Source organism: Suncus etruscus, chromosome X (genome assembly GCF_024139225.1).
Source record: "Suncus etruscus isolate mSunEtr1 chromosome X, mSunEtr1.pri.cur, whole genome shotgun sequence".
Classification (NCBI taxonomy): Eukaryota; Metazoa; Chordata; class Mammalia; order Eulipotyphla; family Soricidae; genus Suncus; species Suncus etruscus.
Window position 1 is genome coordinate 76,665,551 of NC_064868.1, and position 22,629 is coordinate 76,688,179.

The window sequence follows — 22,629 nt, forward strand, 5'->3', positions numbered from 1 at the left end:
GGCAGACACCTTATGCCATATGCCACCACCATGGCCCCTTCTCTGTATATTTCCAATTAATTTTAGCCTGAGTTTATTTTGCAAGGCAGAGGTTATTCATTATTTTTTGTTTTTGAGTCACATCAGGCTGTGCTTAGGTATTAATGCTGATTCTGTTTTAAGGTATTATTCCTGATGGTGCTCAGGTGAAAATTGTGGATACTGGATATAAAACTTGGGTTAACTGTGTGTAAGGTAGGCAAGGTATGTGCAATACTCTACCATCTGCATTATTTCACTATCCATTTTAGGAGGATTGATATCTAAGACATTCAAGAAAGCTGTTACTAATACAAAGGGTTCTGGTAGAAACTATGAGTGTTTGTGGATTTCATGACTATACTGGCAGGCAGAACATTTTAAGTTGATGAAATTTCAATTGTTTATTTTTGTGTCTATTATCTTTTCAAAAGGGTTTAGGTAACAGAAAACATGGTTGAAGTGTGAATCCTGGAGTATTTTGTCTATATTATCCTCAGTGTATTTTTATAGATTTGGGTTTAACTTTAAGTTCTTTTTTATCTATTTTGAATTGACATTTGTGTAATGTGTGAGATCTAGTTTCATTTTTTTATAATTTTTATTGTGACCAAAGTGAATTACAAAACTTTTACAATAATATTTAAGGTACATAGTGACAATGAATTAGGGCTATTCCCACCACTAGTGTTGTCTTCCCTTTACCCTTGTTCCCAGAATGCATCCCAAATCTCTCCCCAAAGCCCCCTGGACTGCTAGTGTAACTGCTCCACTCTGTGTATAGCTTGTTGTAGACTGGGTATTCATTCTGTTGTCATTGACTTTGGGTTTGGTAAGTCTGGTCATTTTTTATTTCCACTCAATGTTCTTATGACTGATCCTAGTACCATCAATTTTCCCCTCAATTTATGAGGCAGAAAAAGATGATTCAAGTTTTGTGGTTTTGTTGGAAAAAGAAAAAGGAACAGGAAACTGGGAGGAGTCCATCTAGAGGCTATAAATATTAATTTAAGAGAAGAAAGGGAAAAAAGAAGGAAAAAAACATATCAAAAACCAAACAAAACAAGCAACTACAAAAAAGCATAAATAACAGCGACAAAAAAAAACAATAAAAACAACAACCACAAGAAAGAAAAGTAAAAGAAGGAAAAAATAAGAAAAAGACAAAAGAAAGAAAAGGGAGATAGGCTGGTGTGCCTTTTTTCATAGGCACAGTAAGTATTGAGGAAATTAGAAAGGGAATTTCATTGGCCTAAGAGATACAGGGTTTTTCCACCCTGAAAGCATACTGTCATGGAATAACTACAGGCTCTTCACACTCTCATTGTCAACCTCCAAGATTTTTTAATAGTTCCAGGAAATGTTCCTCTCAGTTAATAGATAATAGATAATAAATCAGTCCTTTGTAGCTAAAAATCCTGGTATTTGCTCAGGTCATAAGAAGTGGTCTAGGAAAATCTTTCTTTATGCTTCTAGAAGTTCTGTTTCATCATGGTTGTGCAAAAACCAACACAACTAGTTTCATTTTCTTAGCATCCAGTTTTCCTAACATAATTTGTTCAGGAGGCTATAATCTCTCTCCTTCACATACTTGATTAACTTGTTGTCGGTTCATTTCTGTGTTGATCAGTGATTACTCAATATATCTTATTGGTCCAACAGTCTATCCTTATTCTAGTATGATACTGTTTTCAATACTATATTATTACAGTATAATCTCAAGTCAGATATTATGATCCTCCTAAAATATTTTACTCATATTATCTTTGGCTACTCAAGATGCTTTATTTTTCCATAAAAATTTTATTAGTGACCATTCTAAATCCTTGAAAAACTCATGGGTGTTTTGATGGGTATTTCATAGAAAATACAAAATATAATAAATTAGGCAAAACAGTTATTTTGACAGGTTTAATTCTTGCAATCCCAAACCTGGAATATTTTTTGATTTCCTAGGATCACCTATATGTACTTTTGTAGGTAAATGTCTTTTACCACTTCTGCTAATTTCTGGACATTTTATTTTAGACAACATTTTCAGTTTCATTTTATTCTATTTTAAAAGAGGTTCTGAGGTTTACAATGTTATTAACGATGGTTCATCTATGCACATAATTCCAACGCTGTTTTGAGTGGACTAGACTGATCTCTTTCTCTTTAGTTCACTATTTGCATACAGGATTGCACTGGTTTTTATTTTTATTTTGTGGCCTGCTACATTGTTAGGCTAGTTTATTATTTAAAGGGTTTTAGTAGAATCATTAGGATCCTCTATGTATTTTATCATGTCCTATGCAGATACTGAAAATTTCCTTTTTTATTATCCCAAATGTATTCCTTTTATATTCTTTTGCTTAATTGATGGCGTCAGGACTTTCAGTGTTATATTGAAAAATAGTAGAAAAAGTGGACATTATTTTCTTGTACCTGATCTCAGATAAAAGGTTTTTAGTTTTTGGCCAATTGAACATGTTAGAGCTGTGGGTTTGTTGTAAATGGCTATTGCTATCATGAGAAAGTTTCATTTTAAAAATATTTTGTTAAATAGTTTTATGAATGGGTGCTGGACTTTGTCAAACTATTTCTGCATCAAATGATATACTTATATGATTTTTACTATTCCTATTGTTGATATTATGTATCAAATTAATTATTTGCACATGTTGAATCATTTCTGCTATGACTACCATTTAAGCATAATATATGATCCTTTAAATATGTTTTTGAATTTGGTTGCTAATATTTTGTTGAAGATTTTTGCATCAGTGTTTACCAGTAAAATTAGTATGGTTCTCTATTTTAGAATATCTCTATTTACTTTGGTTATTGACATAATGTTCATATCATAGAGGCTGTTACGAACGGTTCTTGTTTTTTTTAATATTTTGGAAAAGCATAAGAAATACAGTAGTAAGTATTTAATAATTTTCTAGAACACACTAGTGAACCCATCTGGACCAGGGCTTTTGTTCTTGAAGAAATTTCTAATCACTGCCTCAATTTACTTGCTCCTACTTTGTTTAGGTTTTCTACTTATTTGTTCAGTTTTAGGAGATTATATATTTCTAGGAATTTATACATTTTTTAGATTCCCTACCTTGACAAAATAGTTGTTTATAGTAACTTCTTAAAAGCTTTTGGATGAAGTATTAATTAAATTAATAAGAGTCCTTGATGGTGGTGGATGATGGTGGATGGATGGTGAGGCCTTTCTTGGCCAGGCCAGGTGCCTGCACCCCATTCCAGCTGGCAGGTCTGTAGGTATCAGGGTGAATACAAGGAAATGACCCACAGCAGGCATAAAGTTTCAGGAGACAAAGTTTTATTACAAGGCCCTAGCCACCATGTGTGGCTTCTAACCTAACCTTTTCAGAAGCCTCCTCCAGCTACCCTGTATTTATCCTGTCTCTCATCACTCCATGCTGCTTCTTCCTGCTGAACCTCTGTTGTGCTGCTGAATCTCCTCACTCCTGAGGCAATGCCTTAAATTACCAACCAAACCCCTCCCAGGTATGGGAGTGTCTCCCTCTCCAGGTGAGATACCCAGAAAGTTGGGGGGGAAGGGTAACCTCTTAAGAGCTTTTGGATTTCTGAGGACTCCTTTAATTTCTACTTTTTCTATTTCATTGTTGTTTATGGGCCATACCCGGCAGTGCTCAAGGGTTACTTCTAGTTCTGCACTCAGAAATTGCTCCTAAAAGACTCGGGTGAACCATATGGGATGCTGGGGAAACAAACCCAGATTCATCCTAGGTTGGCAGCATGCAAGGCAAACTCCTTCCCCCTCTACTATCACTCCAGGTCCTAATTTCTGCCTTTTGATCTCTGATCCAATTTATATGTTAATACATTTTTAAAGATGAGAGAAATATTATTTACACAGGTAAGAAAAGTTGCCTGAGGATTATTCCTCTGAAATTACCATGCCCTACAAAGCCCATTTAGGTTGTCTGGCACATATGTATACTGAGAAGGCTAATTCTTCCATGGTTGAATATATGGGCCACTGATCAGAAGTGTTTTATATTTATAATATATATGTATATTATTTATTCTAAGCTCCCATGGAGCCTCACATGGCAAAGAGAATGAGGAAGGCGACTATCAAACAAAAAAAGCCCCATGGCCTCAGGCAGGACAAAGCTCAGGGTTGGCATAGAAGAGGTGCTGCTTGAGAGATGGGTTCCTGACAAAAGGAATTATTAATTTGCCAAACATGGTTCCAGCACCAATAAATTTGGCTGTTGTGCCAATGTTCCCTGGAAACTACAGCGGTCTGGAAATCCTGTCTGGCCAGCTGGAGTGGGGAGCTGCTGTAAGAAGGGTGAGTCTGCTTAGATAGGATCTCAGGCCTATTCAGGAAGGAGGTAGACAAGGGCCTAATTAGACCCCTGGTACAACAGCAGAACCAAGCCAGAGATATGAGCAGTGTGGAGGTGGTCTGTATTTTTAAGTCTGCACTTCCACGGCCTAGATGCCCCTCCTCTGACCACAGCTTTGCCTAGCTCAATTGTTAACCTATTGTGACTTCTATGCTCCAAGTTGCCCTTCAAGGTACTACTCTGGAGAAAACTAATTCTAAAGAACTTCTGGGTCCCTAGGACCTGTCTTGTTTTCTGTATTAGCATGAAACTAGTTGCTGAACTAGTCTTCGGTTCTTGAAAACTATGGGTCTCAGGAACGAAACTTGATATTTTTATATTTCACACCCCTCTTGATTCTTTGGTTTCCACGCCTCACCTAATTTGTTTTTTTCTCTATTACAAATGAGCCTCTTTATTATGACTTCATTCTTTAAATAAATTTGCTATAGCTTTTCTGCATAGTGGTGAATCTTTCTCCGTAATCATAAACAGTACTTTCAAGATCAAAGGCTGTGTGTTCTTCAGAGACTATTTGTTAGGCTGTTTTTAATTCTTTTTATTCTGTAGCATTTCTTTGTGTCATAGTGTAGAAAACTAAGATAAATGTAGAACATTATCTTTAAAAATAATGAGGTGAGGGGCCAGAGCAATAGCGGAGTGGTAGGGCATTTGCATTGCATGTGCTGACCCAGGATGGACTTGGGTTCAATCCTGGGTGTACCATATACCAAGCCAGGACCGATTTCTGAGCTCATAGCCAGGAGTAACCAACCCCCCCCTCCCAAATAGTAAGGTGATTGCCTTGTATGTGACTGACCAAAGTTTTATCCCCAGAAACACTACAGGAGTTATCTGACTGCAGAGCCAGAAGTAACCTCTGAGTATATCCAGGTATGAAACAAAACCAAAAATACATAAAAATAAAATTATGCTTTTTAAAAATAAAAATAAAAGTTGGGTCAGAGTGGTGGCTCCAGAGGTAAGCCTAGGACTAGCCTAGAAAGGACAAGTTCAATCCCCCAGCATCCTATATGGACCCCAAACCATGAGCAATTTCTGAGAGTATAGCTAGGAGTAAACCCTGAGCAACCCCTGAACATCACTGGGTGTGGCCCAAAAACCAAAAGCCAAAATAAAATAAAATAAAAGTATATATGGCCAACACGCATAATAAATAGTGTTTAACATCACTGATTATCAGGGAAATTCAAATTAAATTTTTATGAGATACCACTTCACAATGAGAATAGTCTATACTAAAATGGCCAAAAAGAGGCCAGAGAGATAGAACAACAGGTAGAGCACTTACCTTGAATGTGGATAACTGGGGTTCAATACCTGGTATCCAGAACCCAGAACCCCAAGAGCAATTCCTAAGTGCAGGGTCAGGAATAACCCCTGATAATTACTGCTATAACTCTAAGACAAAACAAACAAACAAACAAAAAAGGCCAAAGGAAACAGCTGTTGGATGTGGAGAAAACAGAACCTTTATTCATATTGTTATCAGGTTCAACCTCTATGGAAAATAATATGGATACTTGAAGTTTTACAGGAATGGCAAATAGAGTTATGAGAAAATAAGTCAAAAAATCAATTTGTGTTGATTGCTACATGATTTTAACTGATGTAGATAAATTAAAATCATTTTGTATGGGACCGGAGAGATAGCATGGAGGTAGGGAGTTTGCCTTGCATGCAGAAGGATGGTGGTTCGAATTCCAGCATCCCACATAATCCCCAGAGCCTGCCAGGAGTGATTTCTGAGCATAGAGCTAGGAATAACCCCTGAGCGCTACTGGGTGTGATCCAAAAACCAAAAAAAAAAAATCATTTTATAGAATACAATTTGTATTTCCATTTGCATAAGTAATTTTTTAACTCTGGACTATAAAACATGCATTAAATTTTATTTTGTATTTGATCTCATTATGGTCAAATCATAATATCTTCCCAATCATTAATAAAACATTTTTAAAACTCTATGTTAATATATTTTATCTGAGATGAGTAAATCTTACAAATGTAAAATGTAGTAAGAGTGAAGAGAATTCAGAAGGTATAAATGGGAAAATATATAAGCCTATAATAGTACAAGAGTTTTATCCTAAGAAATATATTTTATTATAGGTGGTGCTTTAATGTTTGCATTAATAAAGTATTGCAATAAAACTCTCAGTATACGAAAAACTATCAGCTGTAGAGTAATTATTATAAATGAGATGCTAGTTTATTGTGGAAAATGTATATAATCCTTTATCAAACTAGAGATTGTAGAGGGCGGGGGGCAAGCAAAACCACAAGTGAGTGCTATACTCCATGCATGTGCAAATTTGTTTCATTCATTAAAGAAGCTCCTTTAAGAATTTTTGTAAAACTTGTTTCCAGGCTATGAATTACCTAAATTATATCTGTTTACCTTCTCCATTTGGCCAAACCACCTCTGATATGAGGTGATATGTGTTTCCAAAGCCAGTGTTTAAATCCCTAAGTCATTTGTCTGATAAGCAATTTGCATCATTTCTAGTAAGAATGGTGCTTGCTATATACAACATCTATTATGAGAAAACATATATACTATGATATATTCTTTATATATATACATTGATTTAAATCCTTTAGCTTTCTTAAGGTAGATGCTTTTATACATTGTTACATAGATCAAGATGTTGATATACAGATAAAGAACACGGGTCATATTTGACAGTGCTAAGGGAGGAACAATTCTGCTGAAAACTCCCTTTAAAGAGATGGTCTCTGTAATTGTTTAGGCAGTGAGTAAAAGGTTAAGAGAATTATTTGTATAGGTTCCAGTAAGCTTATCAAATGTATATGATAGATCATACATACACCTTATAATGGAGAAAGAGTAGCCTGTGTATCATAATGTTATTGGATTCATTTATGTCTTTCTTCTATCTTTTATAACGATATAAAAGGACCAAAGCATATATGACTGCAGAATCAAACACATCATTTTCTAATAAGGAAACTGTTTTACCTCAAGGCCAAACATCCATTACAGAACAAATGTTTGATTTATTCCAAGTTGTATTTGAACCCAAAGTCAATCTCATGGACTCTTGGTTATATGGTTTTTCATGTAATTTGGTCACATAAATTAAATTATCACAAATTACATCACTTCAGTCTAGTGTGTCTTTAGTGTCAAAATCTCACTGCGTGGACAAAGTTACTTCTAGTCTCAGGCCCTCAATACTCTCCCTTATAAAATGAAGGCAATCTTACCCTTTTTAGGTGGTAACAAGAATCTAATTATTGTAACATATAATTAATTCAAAAAATTAAGTCCAAAGTGATTATACAATGGGGAGGATATTTGGCCTAAACCCAGCCAATGTTTTTTTTTTGAAACATTTTTCAGGATATACTCAGCGTATAAGATGACCCCCGATTTCTTTCACAATTAATTTTTTTTATTTTATTTAAACACCTTGATTACATACATGATTGTGTTTGGGTTTCAGTCATGTAAAGAACACCACCCATCACCAGTGCAACATTCCCATCACCAATCCCCAGCCTCACATATGGTCTCCTGAGAAGTACCAGGAGTGATTTTTGAGTTTAGAGCCAGGAGTACCATCTGAGCACTACCAAATATGGCCCCAAAACAAAAAAAATTTAACAAATCCATGCTGAATCATGGACGGCTAGTATTAGACTATAAATAAGAATTTGTTGAGAGAAATACTTTGTCCCCTAAAATCTAACAAAATTACTTTCTAAGTGCAGTGCAGTTAGATGTTATCTGGTTACTGTGCTAAAAGGAAAAAAATGTTTTCTTCTGTAAATAATCTATTCCACAACATTATAAAGAGATTATGACCATTTTCAGCTCTGTGGAAGAAGTTCAACATTCCATACTTTTTTCTTCCAGAAGACAGCTATTAGGGCAGAAATAACAAAATATGCCCCGCAGTGCACAATTGAGTACTTAGCAGTATGGTAGTTATATGAAGACACATAAGTTCAACAAATAGGAAAGAGGTAAATTGCTATTGATATTCACATATAAGCCAACTGATGAGAATCTTTACTCCTAAAGCATGCAGAGAAGTTGCCTACTTGACAATTCTCCAATCCAGAGTCAATGTAGCAGTGTTGGCACTGAGACTATGTCACCTCGCCAGAACTCTTTTTTACACAGTCACTTTTTAATCTTTTTATATTAAGCAAATGATATTTATTCTTTCTAGCATTTATCCTTCCATAAACCGGTTTTATGCATACATATGCTTGTTTTATATCTTGTTTTGTTCTGGGGCCACATTCTGCTATGATAAAGGCTTACTCCTACTCTGCACTCAGAGATCAATTATGGCTGGCTCAGGGGACCATATGGGATGCCCAGGATGGAACCTGTGCTGGCCACCTACTAGGCAAATGACATACCTCTCTACCATCATCCAAGGTCCCATTTGTTTTACATCTTGTTCTTATATCTTTCCCACTGACCTGTTGATTCCTTGATATCATTGTTGTCTTCATTCTCAATATCCAGGACATAAAGTATTATCTATATCAACAAATGTTTTTATGACTGAAACCAACTACAATCCTGTATGTAATCATGGTGCTTAAATAAAGAAAAAAACAAATATTTTTCACACAGTGACAGACACCTTTGGCAGACCTACTTTTTGAAAATTTATTTTCTATTCCAAGACTCAAATTGTCCCAGAGCTGAAGTTCTAGTTAGCTTTTGAATATAATTATAATTGTTATGGTTTATTGAGTCTTGATATGTGCTGTGTGCTGTGTCTAAACTATTCCATGAAATGAATTCTTCCCATGTTATCCCCAATGGTGTTATTCACCACAGATTACCAATGCAGCAACTGGTGTCCATAAATATTATGTAACTTATCTAAAATGTGGCTGACTTCTACATTACATTCTTTACATGTCTTATGCTACATAGCTTCTCTTAAGAAATCTTTAATGGTATTGGCATATGACCAAATTCTGAGTTAAAAGAGTAGAATATTGCAGAGAAACAAATGAAGAAAGAGGGTGTAAGATATTGGTGGAAAAGTGAAAGGGTTGAGGTTCTCTGCACTCTTCTGCAATAAAATGTATTATAATATCATTCCTCAAAATGTTTTATTATGTGTAAATAGGGCTGTGGCTGATAGTTATTTTCGAGGAAAGCATGCTAAAATAAGGTAGACTCAAAATTCCATATGACTAGTCTCCTTCTTTAAAAAAAAAAGTGAATATTTAAGCACACTCCCGAGGAAACACCACATGAAAATGGAAGAGACGAAAATGGTTGCTAGAATACCATTACAATTCAATAGAGAAGCATAGAAACAATTGCTCTCAGGAGGTCCCAACTTTACAGATAAACTTGATGCCAGACATCTAGCCTCCAGAGCACAGAAGCAGTAAAGTTCTGATTTTAAGCCAGTTCTTGATAGGTCTCAAATAATGTAATACAGTAGGGAAATACAAGGAGAAGAATCTTATAACTCCTGGAGTGGAAATCTCACTAATATTTTATCAGAACTTCCTCTACCCACAGCCTAGTCTGGCCTTCTAAAGAAATAGGCTGTCTTTGGAAAAGACCCTGATAAACACTTCTCAGGAGCTAGTGAACCCTACAAAAGGAAAATTAATTTCTTCATTCTTTTTGGTCACAATGATATCTAGACCTATTTTTAAAAAGGACCATAGTGTGTTATATAGCCATTTACAGATAATTGTCCCTTACAAAGAAGTAGGGAGAGGCTTCATAAACTCTGAAGTCATTCCAAGGCTAACAATGCCCAAAGCTATTGTTAATATTTGCATGTGGATAAACTTAAAAATTTTCCAAAAGCTAGATCCTTCCATTTCATGTTGGTGACCCAGGTTAATGGAAGAACTTGGAAGGACGATATGTGAGAAGACATCCCTAATCGATGAAGTATCTGTCTACTTCATGATATTGATTCCATTGTCGGTTTAACCTTCTGATACTGTGTTGATAGAACATTACTGGTAATAAAGAGAAATTTCTTCCAGGAATTGTTAAATGGATGAAAATATCTATAAAATATCTTTTCTCAGTAAAAATAGTGAGAGCTCAAGATTGTTTTCATATTAAAAGACAAGAATAATGTTTCTTTGCAGGACCAACACCCATTCTACTAAATCAGCACAGGAACTTTTGATAATTTAATTCCTTACACGCTCCAACAATGTATACTAGGCATATAACTGCCCTAACATTATGAAGCTAACTTTTTCAGAGATAGTATAGGTCTTAAGATTCTTGCTTTGGACATTGTCGACTAGTTTTATTTCATCTCTAGAACCATATATGGCCCACTAAACATTGCCAGGAGTGATCCCTGAGCTCAGAACAAGGAGTAAGCCCCAACCCCACAAACAAAACAAATCATAAGTACCCTTTCTTCATGTGAATTTCGTATCTGATTTTTCTAATATAGTAAAATTTTTCCCAAGCATGCATTTTCTGTAAAAGGCTGCCTGATAATTAAGCATTGAAAGCCATTTATATTACAAATTCTCAGTGTCCTACAATTCTTGGAATGTCTACATATATCATCCATAAATCAATGGATGTGGTTGTCACAAGGAGATAATGCAATTAGAACAGAGAAGGGACAACTATGATAATGAGAGTTGGAAATGATCCCTCTGGACAAGAACTGGATGTTGGAAGGAGGTCAAGTGATATTTATGATACCACATAACACACTATAGTGCCTAAAAATAAGGGAAAAAAGGAAAGTACCTGCTATAAATGCAGGCTGGGTAGTGGGTGGGAGGAAAACTGGGGGTATCTATGGTAGAAACCATGTACTGGCAAAGGGTGTTGGAACATTATATGACAGAAACTCAATCAACAACTTTTGAACAGATATATCAAGATGATTCTATTTAAAAATTTAATTCAGTGGTCATGGGGCTAGGAGATAATACAGTGCTTAATGTACATGCTTAAGTCTTAATTTGGGTTTGGTTCCTGGTATCACATGGTTCCCAAGGTCTGAGCACCTGAAAGTGTCCAAACACTGCAGAATGTGGCCCTGGCACCCTTCTTTATCCTGAAGTAGACCATGTATCCCTGGAATCACAGGGCCAGAGCATTATTGGATCCTGGTGTCCTTAAATTGAACTGGTAGTCTGGTTTACTGAGAATCACTGCTTGGACCCACAAGCCTTTTAAGAACTGATTGGGAGCTGCCCTCACCCACTAAGTGAGCAGTGGCCAGTGGGCTATAGCTTTCTGACCATCATGCTGTGTAGCATAAAAAGAGAAGATTTTGCTATCTGGAAACAATGTTTTCTTTAAAAAAAAAAGCTCGGTAGCCAGACCTTTTCTATTATGTATTCATTTCAGAACCCACATGCTTTCCATCAAAAATTTTAAACCTAAGGAAAAAATGAATAAATTGATTCTATTATTCTTTATAGGGTTCCATAGTGCCCACATTCAACTTAAGTGATTCGAAACAATGGACTTTGCTTCAAATAGACTTTAGATGCTGAGATATTTTGTGATAAAGAGCAAAAGGAAGAGCATTTCTTTGAGTTAGGGCATGGTACTTTAGAATAGGACCAGACGCTATGTCTGTAGCTTTTTGTCCCTGTTGCTGCACCTGACAAACTCAGTTTGTCTTACAGTTACTTTCTATCTTTGATGTGACAACTATTTTATTTATCTATTTTAGATCATCATAAGACTAAATAACAATGATCAAGAGACACAAAAGGAATATCTTATATGAAGTTAACTTTGATTGCTATGGGTAACAGCTGGATGCTAAAAGGAGGTGAAATGACATGCAAGATATCAGGTGATACTGCAAGCCAGGTGGCTAAAAGGAAAAAGGAGAGAGAGAGACAGAGATTATATGTATCTACTTAGGGGAGAAAATGGGTACTAGGGAAACAGGAACATTGGTGAGGGGACGTGCATACTGGTTGAAGGGATGAATGTTGGAACATTGCTTGACTGAAACTCAATAAAAATTAAAAAGAAAAAAGGTTTAGGCATTCATCTGTTGAATGGCATCTTGGTTGTTTCCAGAGTCTGGCTATTATAAATAGTACTGCAATGAATATTGGTGTGAGGAAGGAATTTTTGTATTGTATATTTGTGTTCCTAGGATATATCCCCTAGGAGTGGTATAGCTGGATCATATGGGAACTTAATTTCCAGTTTGGGGAGGAATCTCCATATGGCTTTCCATAAAAGTTGGACTAGATGGTATTCCCACCAGCAGTAGATAAGAGTTTCTTTCTCTCCACATCGCCACCAGCACTGCTTTTTCTCATTCTTTGTGATGTGTGCCAATCTCTGTGGTGTGAAGTGGTACCTCATAATTGTTTTTATTTTCATCTCCCTGACAGATGTATGGTTAAAGAAACTGTGGTACATATACACAATGGAATATTATGCAGCCATCAGGAGAGATAAAGTCATGAAATTTTCCTATACATAGATGTACATGGAATCTATTATGCTGAGTGATACAAGAGGGAGAGAAATAGATGCAGAATAGTCTCCCTCATCTATGTGTTTTAAAAAAAATAAAAGACATTCTTGCAATAATATTCAGAGAAAAAAAGAGCTGGAAGTTTCAGCTCTCTATGTAAAGCTCACCATAAAGAGTGATGAGTGCAGTTAGAGAAATAACAACATTGAGAACTATCATAACAATCTGAATGAATGAATGAATGAATGAATGAATGAATGAATGAGAGAAGTAGAAAACCTGTCTAGAGTACAGGCAGGGGTGGGGTGGGGAGGAGGGAGATTTGGGACATTGGTGATGGGAATGTTGCACTGGTGAAGGGGGGGTGTTCTTTACATGACTGAAATCCAACCACAATCATGTTTGTAATCAAGGTGTTTAAATAAAGATATTAATTTAAAAAAAAAGAAATCGCTCCTGGTAAGCTTAGGGGACCATGAAAAAAAAGAAAAAATGTTAAAATGGAAGGTAAATGTGCCTTTATTGAAGGTAGTTTATTGTCACTGATCTAGTTCTCCAAGGAATACAGGGAAATGATAGGGATCTTTTCTGCACAGAAAGAAATAGTACAACTTAAATGGAGCAAGAGGCTCCTGATGCAGCAGAGACAATTGTAGTCAAGACAAAGCCACATCTGATGTGGGCATGGTTTTACAGCTCCCATTAAACTGGCTGCTTATTATGTCCTTTATAGAAATGGATTCTTTCTACTTTTAGTTGTTTCCTGGCAAATTAATTTGAAAGAGCAGGTGCTCATTATTAAATTTTCTTGTTTACTTGCCCTCAAACCCATTAAACCAGTGCCAAGCAGTCACAATGCTCTGCTTCTAAAGCAAGTGATTTATTTATCTAGAGATATCTCTTGCATTTGAATTTGATAAGTTCCATTTTTATGTATTAAAAACAGAAATCCCTTTGAAAGTTTGATTTCACTGCAAAAAAAAAGAGAAAAATAGCAGCATGAGGAATATTGAGGGAAGTGAAGGGGAATAACTTTGGCTGTTAAGTCTGAAATGTCAGTGCTTTTAAAAATGCATCAAAACATACAGAACTTGAATGTGGAAGAAAAGGTTAGGTTTTCTTGATTTCTCTCAGGGAACTCTTGCTTGGGTTTAAACATGGGGTAAAATATGGTGCAGAAATACGGAGTCTCAAGATAGGGAAACCTACTTCATGTCAAGGTTTGCTACCAACATAATATATGATTTTGACTGTTACTCAATAACTGTTTCACCATTTCTTGAGATACCTACTGCGATTTAAATTAATGATAAATTTATGCAGTCATCTTGGCAACACAACACTCACCACCAGAGTACCCACTTTCTTCCTTCACCAACAGCCCAAGTACAACTCCACCTCCCACCCCCAGTTAAAGTAAGTTTATTTGCCTACAGAAATAAACTTAGCAGTCTATTGCCTTTGGTGACTTATTGATCCATTACTGTGATTTTATGTCCCACATGTGATAAATATTCTTTATATACATCTAATTTCTTCTGACTGGCATCACTCAGCAGGATATTCTTTAATTCTCTCTACATTGCAGCAAATCACATGATTACATCTTTCTTATAGCTGAATTTTTCATTGTATGTATGTATATATATATATATATATATATATATATGCCAGAATTTCTTTCTTCGGTGTTCTGTTCTTGGACACTTGGTTTATTTCTAGTTCTGGCTTACTGAGTATAATTCTGCAATGAATATAGAGACACAAATGCCTTTTTGAATAGTGTTTTTGAGTTTTGTGGGTAAATAATGAAAGTTAAATTGTTGAGTCATGGTAGGAAGCTCAGTTATTAGTTTTTTTGAAAGTGCTATACAATTTTTCCTCTTTTTATTAATAATTTTTATTTTGACCAAAGTGGATTACAAATAATTCACAATAGTAATTCAGGTACATAGTGATATTGAATCAGGGGCATTCCCACCACCAATATTGTCCTCCCTCCACCCCTGTTCCCAGTATGCACCCCATATTGCCCTCCTTTGCCCCTGGGCTTCCTGTATAAGTGATCCCTTCTGTATCTAGCTTGTTGTAGATTGGGTATTGATTCTGTTGTAGTTGGCTTTGGATTAGGTGTTTAAGTCTGATCATTTTTTATTTCTACTCAATATTCATACGACTGTTTGGTCTTGGTGCCCTCCATTATTTCCCCCTCACTTTGTGAGGCGGAACAATATGGTTCAAGTTATGAGGTTCTGTTTGAAGGTAGGGAATAAAAAGAGAGAGGGGTGGCGGCAAAAAGTCAAACAAGCAAAAACCCGGAGGAGTCCTTCTAAAGTCTATAGATATCAGTTTAAGAAAAGAAAGGGGAAAAGGAAGGAAAACATAAAAATAATACAAGAAAAATCAAACCCCCAAAAAACAAAATTAAAACAAACAAACAAAAAATCTGAAAAGCACTGCAGCAATAAAGACAACAACCAAACACTAACCCTGGTCCTGAAATAAAGATGAATCAAAGTACGGGGTGGGGAGGCAAAGAAAAGAAAGAAAAAAAAGCAACAACAATTACCAAAAATTTTTTAATTTAATTTGTACTATTTTTTTGCATAGGCACAGTAATATATGGGGAGATTAGAAAGGGAACTGGCCTAAGAGATACAGGATTTCTTCGGCCTTGAATTATACTGTCATGGATATAACTACAGGCTCTGTACATGGTTTTACTCTACCGTAGGTACTTTTGTGATGTCTGGAAGTTTTCTGCTCCATCGTGGATGATAAAATCAGGCCTCTGTAGCTAGTGATCTTAGTATTTGCACATGTCATAGGATGGAGTCTTTCTTTACAGTTCCAGAAATTCTGTTCTTATTTTTTATAAAGTTGAATCAGTTGACATTAAAAACAATAATAGATGAGAGTTCTTTTAACCTATACTCATGCCAACATTAATTGTTTTTTGAGTTTTTATGATATGTTCCGGTTTGAACCAGTGAGAAGTGCTATAGTATTCTTGGTTTTGGGGGGGATATGGAGCATAACCAGTGTTTTTAAATACATACTTCTGGATCATCACTCGGATAATTTGTAGCATACTCAGGGGACCATATATGGTGCTTGGGATCAAAGTCACATAAGATATGCACAAGAAAAGAGCTCTATTCACTGTACTATCTTTCTGGCACTACCCATTCATGTTTTTGATTTGCATTTACCTGATAAGTTATAGAAAGCATTTTTAACATACCTATTGACCTTTAGTATAAACTTTTTAAAAAAAATTGAAGCACTATTTTTATAATATTATTAATGGCGGTGTTCCATTTGTCCAATGGTTAACACCACACTCCCCACCACGTTCTGCTTTCCTCTACCAATGTCTCCTATACCTTCACATTTATAAATGATGAATTTAATTTCAGGGACTTTAAGGTACCTTACTTTATCTGCTTTCTGTAGAGTAAGATTCAGTCATAAAATTCAGTCATAAAATTAGTCATGACAGATAAACAATTATGCTGAATATACATTTCATAACTCATCTGTTCAATTAATATTTGATGCAGTGATAACAAGTAGGAAAATGAGAAAACCTAGTTTATGTCTAGATTTGCTACCAACTTGGTATTTGATTTTAACTAAATTACTGGGGGTGTATTGTAGACAAAGGGACTCAGGCCCTCCACCTTATGTATCCCATGGGGTAGAGACAATCTCTCCTACACTCTCTTAAATCAGAGAAGTAGAAGGTCATTGACACTGTCCTTGTTCAATTATTATAGTTCATTCTTTTGAATAGAGCAATGTAATTTACCCAATAATGATGACAATAATGAACTGACTTACAGTCTTGTTGTATTGATAAACATGGAGTTTCAATGTGAATGGGGAAGAATTATTTTTTTCAGAAAAGGGGAAATGGGAACATGAATCAACTACTTAGATTTATTTATTTATTTATTTATTTTCTTTTTTCCTTTATTCTTTCTTTCTTTTTTCTTTCCTTCTGTCTTTCACTGTTTTTTTTTTCTTTTTGTGTCACAACTAGTGACTCTCAGGGTTATCCTGGATATGTACTCAGGAATCACTCCTGGCTTGGGGGACCATATGGAATGCTGGAGATTGAACCCAGGTCCTTCCTGGGTCATCCTGTGCAAGGCAAACAAGAGAAAGAAGCCTCTAATACGACTTTCTTTTAAGCTCCAGAAGTGGATAAATGAACTGATCTTTCTGTTCCTAGCTTTGTTTTGGCCCCAGGATGTCTGTGTGACATGTACAGATGAAGAATTTGTTCCTTTGGAGCTGGGAAGATATCTCAAAAGACTAGAGCATATAGTCTCAGTTTTATTCTTGGTACAGTATGTTCTCCCAGACACTGTTCAGAAGAACCCCTGAATACTGAGCACCTCTGGGTGAGGTCCCAAATCTAATAAAAAAGACTTGTTTAATCAATGAACAGTGAATAGAAATTGATATATCCTGAATTCTGATATAGTGAAAGTTAAACTAAGAAACGGTGCAGTAATGCCTAGTGTTTCTTTCTTCATAAAATTCAGTGCTTGCATAATGTCCTACAGTTACAAAGAGATAAAAGAAAAAAATCTACTTATGGCTATTTCACCTTATGTCATTTCTGTATCTCAGCACTTAGAAGCATAGGATTTGTCTTTCATCTACAAGGGCATACTTCATGTCTGACTCCTTGAATTTTTGAGACTTATCTTAAAGGCTTCTTTTTAGTCCCATAATGGGAATTAAGTTCAGGAAGAATGGATTCACATCTTTAACATGATACCATCTAACAAGATTAAAAATTAGCAAATTATCAGAGAAAAGTGCCTCTATCAAGAATTTTTTCTTCTTGATAATTTCATTAAGGATCTTTTTGGAGTTGTTGCCATTTATATATGTGTTCATGTCCAGTTTTTTATATGCATTTGTGTTTATATCAGAGGAGGAGGTTCATTGGCCTGTCTTTGTCCAAAAGTTTTAGTAACAGGATTTGAATGGGTAATATGATTGAAAGACAACATTCATGATGAAGTCACATGCAAAATGAGTGCATTTTTGGGGTTCTAGCTTTATCTCTGTTGTAAATATCGCCCTACCAAGTTCTTACCTTTGATAAATTTCTCAGTTTCCTCCGATATAAAATAAGAAAGTCAGACTTGATAGGCCCCCTGGCCTTTTCCATTTTTTGTTATAGGAAAAATGAACTGAATACATAACCATGTATTCATATCCACTGTGAAGTATTATGAAATGGACCAAGAGTAAATAGTCAACAGCTCTGCTGCATAGCCCTTTGAAAAGGCAGTAACTGGTAGATTAAAAGATAATTAAAACACTTATTATTTTCATTAATCATTTTCTTATCCTAGAAATTAATCCAATGCCTCTTTCCCAAAGGAGCTGGCGTATGGAGCAAATTGCAATTCTAAGAAGCAAGGCGCTCTATGTTCTTTTGAGAGAACACCAATTTGCCTTAGATTAGCTGAAGAGTGGTGATTTAGGGACTTTTAAAAATATAAATGGTGACTGTGGACCAGAAAAGGTTGATCAACTTTCCATATTGAAGGTTAAGTAAGGAATATAGAGCAAATACTGCCCATTGCTGTCTTCAAATGATCTTTTCCCACTCCATGCATAAAAACAACACCCCCATAATATACTGGGGAACTGAGACTCCTCAAACAGCAAACACAGCCTTTCCAAGTCTCATAAAGAAAGAAGCTGAGGTAGCTAACACCTCTGCGGTTTGTGTAGGGGTGGTAGGAACTGAAAACCTCCACTATAATTGTGATGGGAGTCCAGATCAGATCACTTTTTGAAACCTAGGCTGTCTATCACTGTCAACACAGACCACCCAACTAGGAAAAACCCAATCAAGTCATACTTCCTAAAATCAAAGTGTGAAAGACTCAACACTAACAGGGTCTGTTGGATGAATTTAAAGTGCCAAATAAATAGCTCTAAATGTTGAAGCATAATTAGTATCCTGCAGTGCTCCACATTGGTCTTTTGGGATGTGGGTGCATTTCATGATAGTTATCTTACTCTGTGCTCCACTAGTGCCTCTAGAACCCCAAGAAAACCCTATTTTTTAAGTTTATTGTGGTAGAAGTGATTAACAATTCTCTTAAAGTAATATTTGAGGCACATATTGAAAATGTGAGGGCAATTCCCATCAAAAGTGTTGTCCTCCCTCCATCCTGTTCACAGCATACATCCCACATCTCCCTCCTTTACCCCTGTAATGCTAGTGCAACTGTTCCCCCCTTGTACAACTTGTTGTAGATTGGGTATCAATTCTGTTGTCATTGACTTTGGATATGGTATTCATGCCTGATCAGTTTTTATTTCCACCAAACGAACATTCGACTCTCTGGCCTTGGTACCATTTGGGGGAATAAAAAAAAAAGGAAAGAAAAGCAAACAAAAAGAGAAAAACTAGGAGTCTGTCTAGATGTTATAAATATCCATTTAGAAAAAAAGAAGGGAAAACAGAAGAAAAAGGTAGTAAAACAAGACCCCTGTTTTTTAGATTAGAAAATCTCCTAAGAGGTTCTGAAAAAATCAACCTGATAATTATTTTATTTTGTAGCTGGAGAAATAGAGACAAGCCTCAGCAGTTAAGCCAGGAGCACCATAAATTAATAACCTTGTGAAAATTCAAATATGAATACCATTGATGAATAATCATGGATACTCATATGGGAAGAGGACTCTGACAACTGCCACCAATGAAAATCTGGATATGTGTGTAGATATTACAGGTTTAGAGAATGGCCAGGGTAGTGGTGATACTAGCATTAATGCCCAGGCAATTATAAGGCAATAGCATATTACAAAAATGCCAACATAGGCCTTTGAGAACCACTGCAGATGTACAAAATGTTGGACTTTGAAAACTACAGACCAATAGACTTATGCCTTTATTTGTTCTTTTTTTTTTCATGGCATGTACCTCAAAGTGCAGGTAGTGGTGAGATTGGAGACTTCAGTTCTCATCTCATTATGTCCTTGTGTGAGCTCAGACAAGCATTTCTCTATGTTTTCAGTTATATTATCTGTAAAACAATGGTTTGCTGAAATGACCACTAAAAACTTCTTTAAATTTAACATATTGGCACCCCAGCACCCTGCTACCTCTGTCCTCCGGAACTCCAGGGCTTCCCCTGGGCCACATACCTGAGCAAGCCAGCGAGGTGGGTCCCTTGGAGGAGCGTAAAGGTTCCCCTAGGCTTTCCCCATCTCCCACCCAGCTCAAGAGGAGGAGTTTTGGTGGAGGTTTTGACCTTCCGGCCTTCCAGCTCTTGAAGGATCTCTTTCCTTCCTGGGAGCAGGGAGTTTCTGCCGGCATAGGGTTTGGCAGGTGTCCGCCATGCCAAAGGCCTTTTTAACCAGGCCTCGGAAGGGTGCAGGGCTTGGGTCACCCCAGCACCCTGCTACCTCTGTCCTCTGGAATATGCACTCTGGCTCTACCCTTTGTGGGTGGCATGGCTCCCCTCTGAAGAAGACAGCCCTCAGGGAATAATTCCAAAGAGGATCAAAATCCCAGGCTGAAGTAGAGCAGAGAGAAGGTCCAAGATGTATTCTGTACTTCTGACACAAAACAGAAATATTTTTCTCGCCTAATTTCTATTGCAAGAAATTTCAGCACTATGTTGAATAGGAGTTGTGAGAGAGGGCAGCCTTGTCTTGTTCTAGATTTTAGAGGAAACACTTTTATTTAATCTCCATTGAGAATTATATTTGCCATGGCCTTGACTATGTTCAGAAAAGTTCCTTCTATTCCCATCTTAATAAGAGTTTTTTTTATCAAGTGTGGATGTTGAATGAGAGTTTTTATCAAGTATGGGTGTTGGACCTTATTGAATGTTTTCTCTGCATCTATTTATATGATGATGTGGCTTTTATTTTCTTTTTGTTGATATGGTGCATTATGTTGACTGATTTATGTTTGTTAAACCATCGTTTCATTCCCACCACTGCCTTCTGGCCTTGAGCGTTTCTTGTAATAGAATTGCTGTAAATCTTAAGGATGCTCCTTTGAATGTAATTTACCTTTTTGATCTTGATGCTTTCAGTATTCTAACCCTAACTGTGGATTCATCATTGTGACTAGGATGAGTCTTGGGGTGCTTTTCTTCAGCTATCTTTTAGCTGTTACTCTTTAGCCATGCAGGATATTATTGCATGCAGTTTTTAGCCCTGGAAGTTTCTCTGCAATGATGTCCTTGACTGCTGATTCTTCCTGGGGATCTTCTTTCTGTGTCTCTGGGACTCCAATGATTCTTATGTTGTTTCGATGAGTTTATCTAAGACTTCTATTTTCATCTGTTCACATTATTTGAGTACTTTTTCCCATTGTTTGATCATTTGATTTAAGTTTCTTTTCCTATCTTTTCTGTTGTATGGAGTTGTTATGCATCTCATCTTCCAGCTCACTGATTCTATCCTCAGGTAATTTTACTCTGTTGGAGAGGATATTCACTGAGGCTCTCATTTTGTCTACTGAGTTTTTCAGACCTGTTATTTCAATTTGACGTTTCCTGATTTCTATCTTCATATTCTCTTGATTCTTGTTTGTGTTCCATACAACTCTACGTTGTTTTGTTTTGTTTTGTTTTAGTTCTATAAACATCCTCCATATTTCTTATCTTTATCTGGGAGGCTAACTAGGTGGTTGGCACTTTTCAGGTCATCAGAGCTGCCATCTTCTTTCTCTATGCATGGTGTTTGCCTTTATATTGTCACACAAAATGGTGTTGTTTTCCATTGTCATACTTGTACTGTGCTTTTTTGCTACATGTTATAGTGGTGTTCATTGGATAGAATATGTATATCACCTTTTGTGGGTGGAGACAGTTAACCTTGCCTCTGAGCCCTGAGGAGATCTTTTTCGCTGGTGTCTTTCTTGGCCACCTCAGACATGACAGCATGAAGCAGAAAACAGAGCAGGAGAAAGCAGCAGCCTGCAGAGTTCTACTTTGTGTCAAAGCACATGGCAGGGATCAGGCCACACCCTTTGATGGCAGTGATAACCAACCTTGCTACTGAGCCCTGAAGATATTTTTCGCTGGCGTTTTTCTTCAGAATATGAATTTATTAATACCTGGTGTTTGTCTGAAATCAGAGAGAGCTTGCTTTTATTACAGCTGCCCACCAAGATCCTGACCTCTCATATAGTTTCCCTGACAGAACTAAAAGCTAAATCTCCATGTTTCAGTCACTTCTACCTACAAGTCTTATCTACTGTAACTAATACCTTCTTCTGCATTATTTTTACACACATAACCCCAGCAGCTGCCTCCTCTATCCTGACACAAAAGATGGAGCCTATAGCAAAATTATTGTGTACAACAAACCATTGGTGTTTGTTTTTGTCTTTTGATTCATAGAGTGCTTTGACCTCTTATCCAACAATCTAAAGTTTAAGGCATCCATCAGCCAAAGTAAAAAGTCTAAGAGAGTTTACCTCTGGCTAGTTTGCTGGACTGAACATTGACCTGTTGGGTTTGGAAATGAAGTATCAAACACTGCTCTTTTTTTAAGCATGTGAAAGATGCAGTTTTGTTCCAGTGAAGCCTTGAAGATTTATTACCTGACATTCTACTTGACCTTCATTCCAGATAGGCCATTGGTAATCACCCCACTAAATAATGCAAAACCTGTTGGTCACCATTCCCTCTGGGAGTGTCAGTAATTTCAAGTGTGTTCAAACAAATGGAGGAAAAGAGGAGGTAACTGCCAAGCCCATCACTGGACCACTT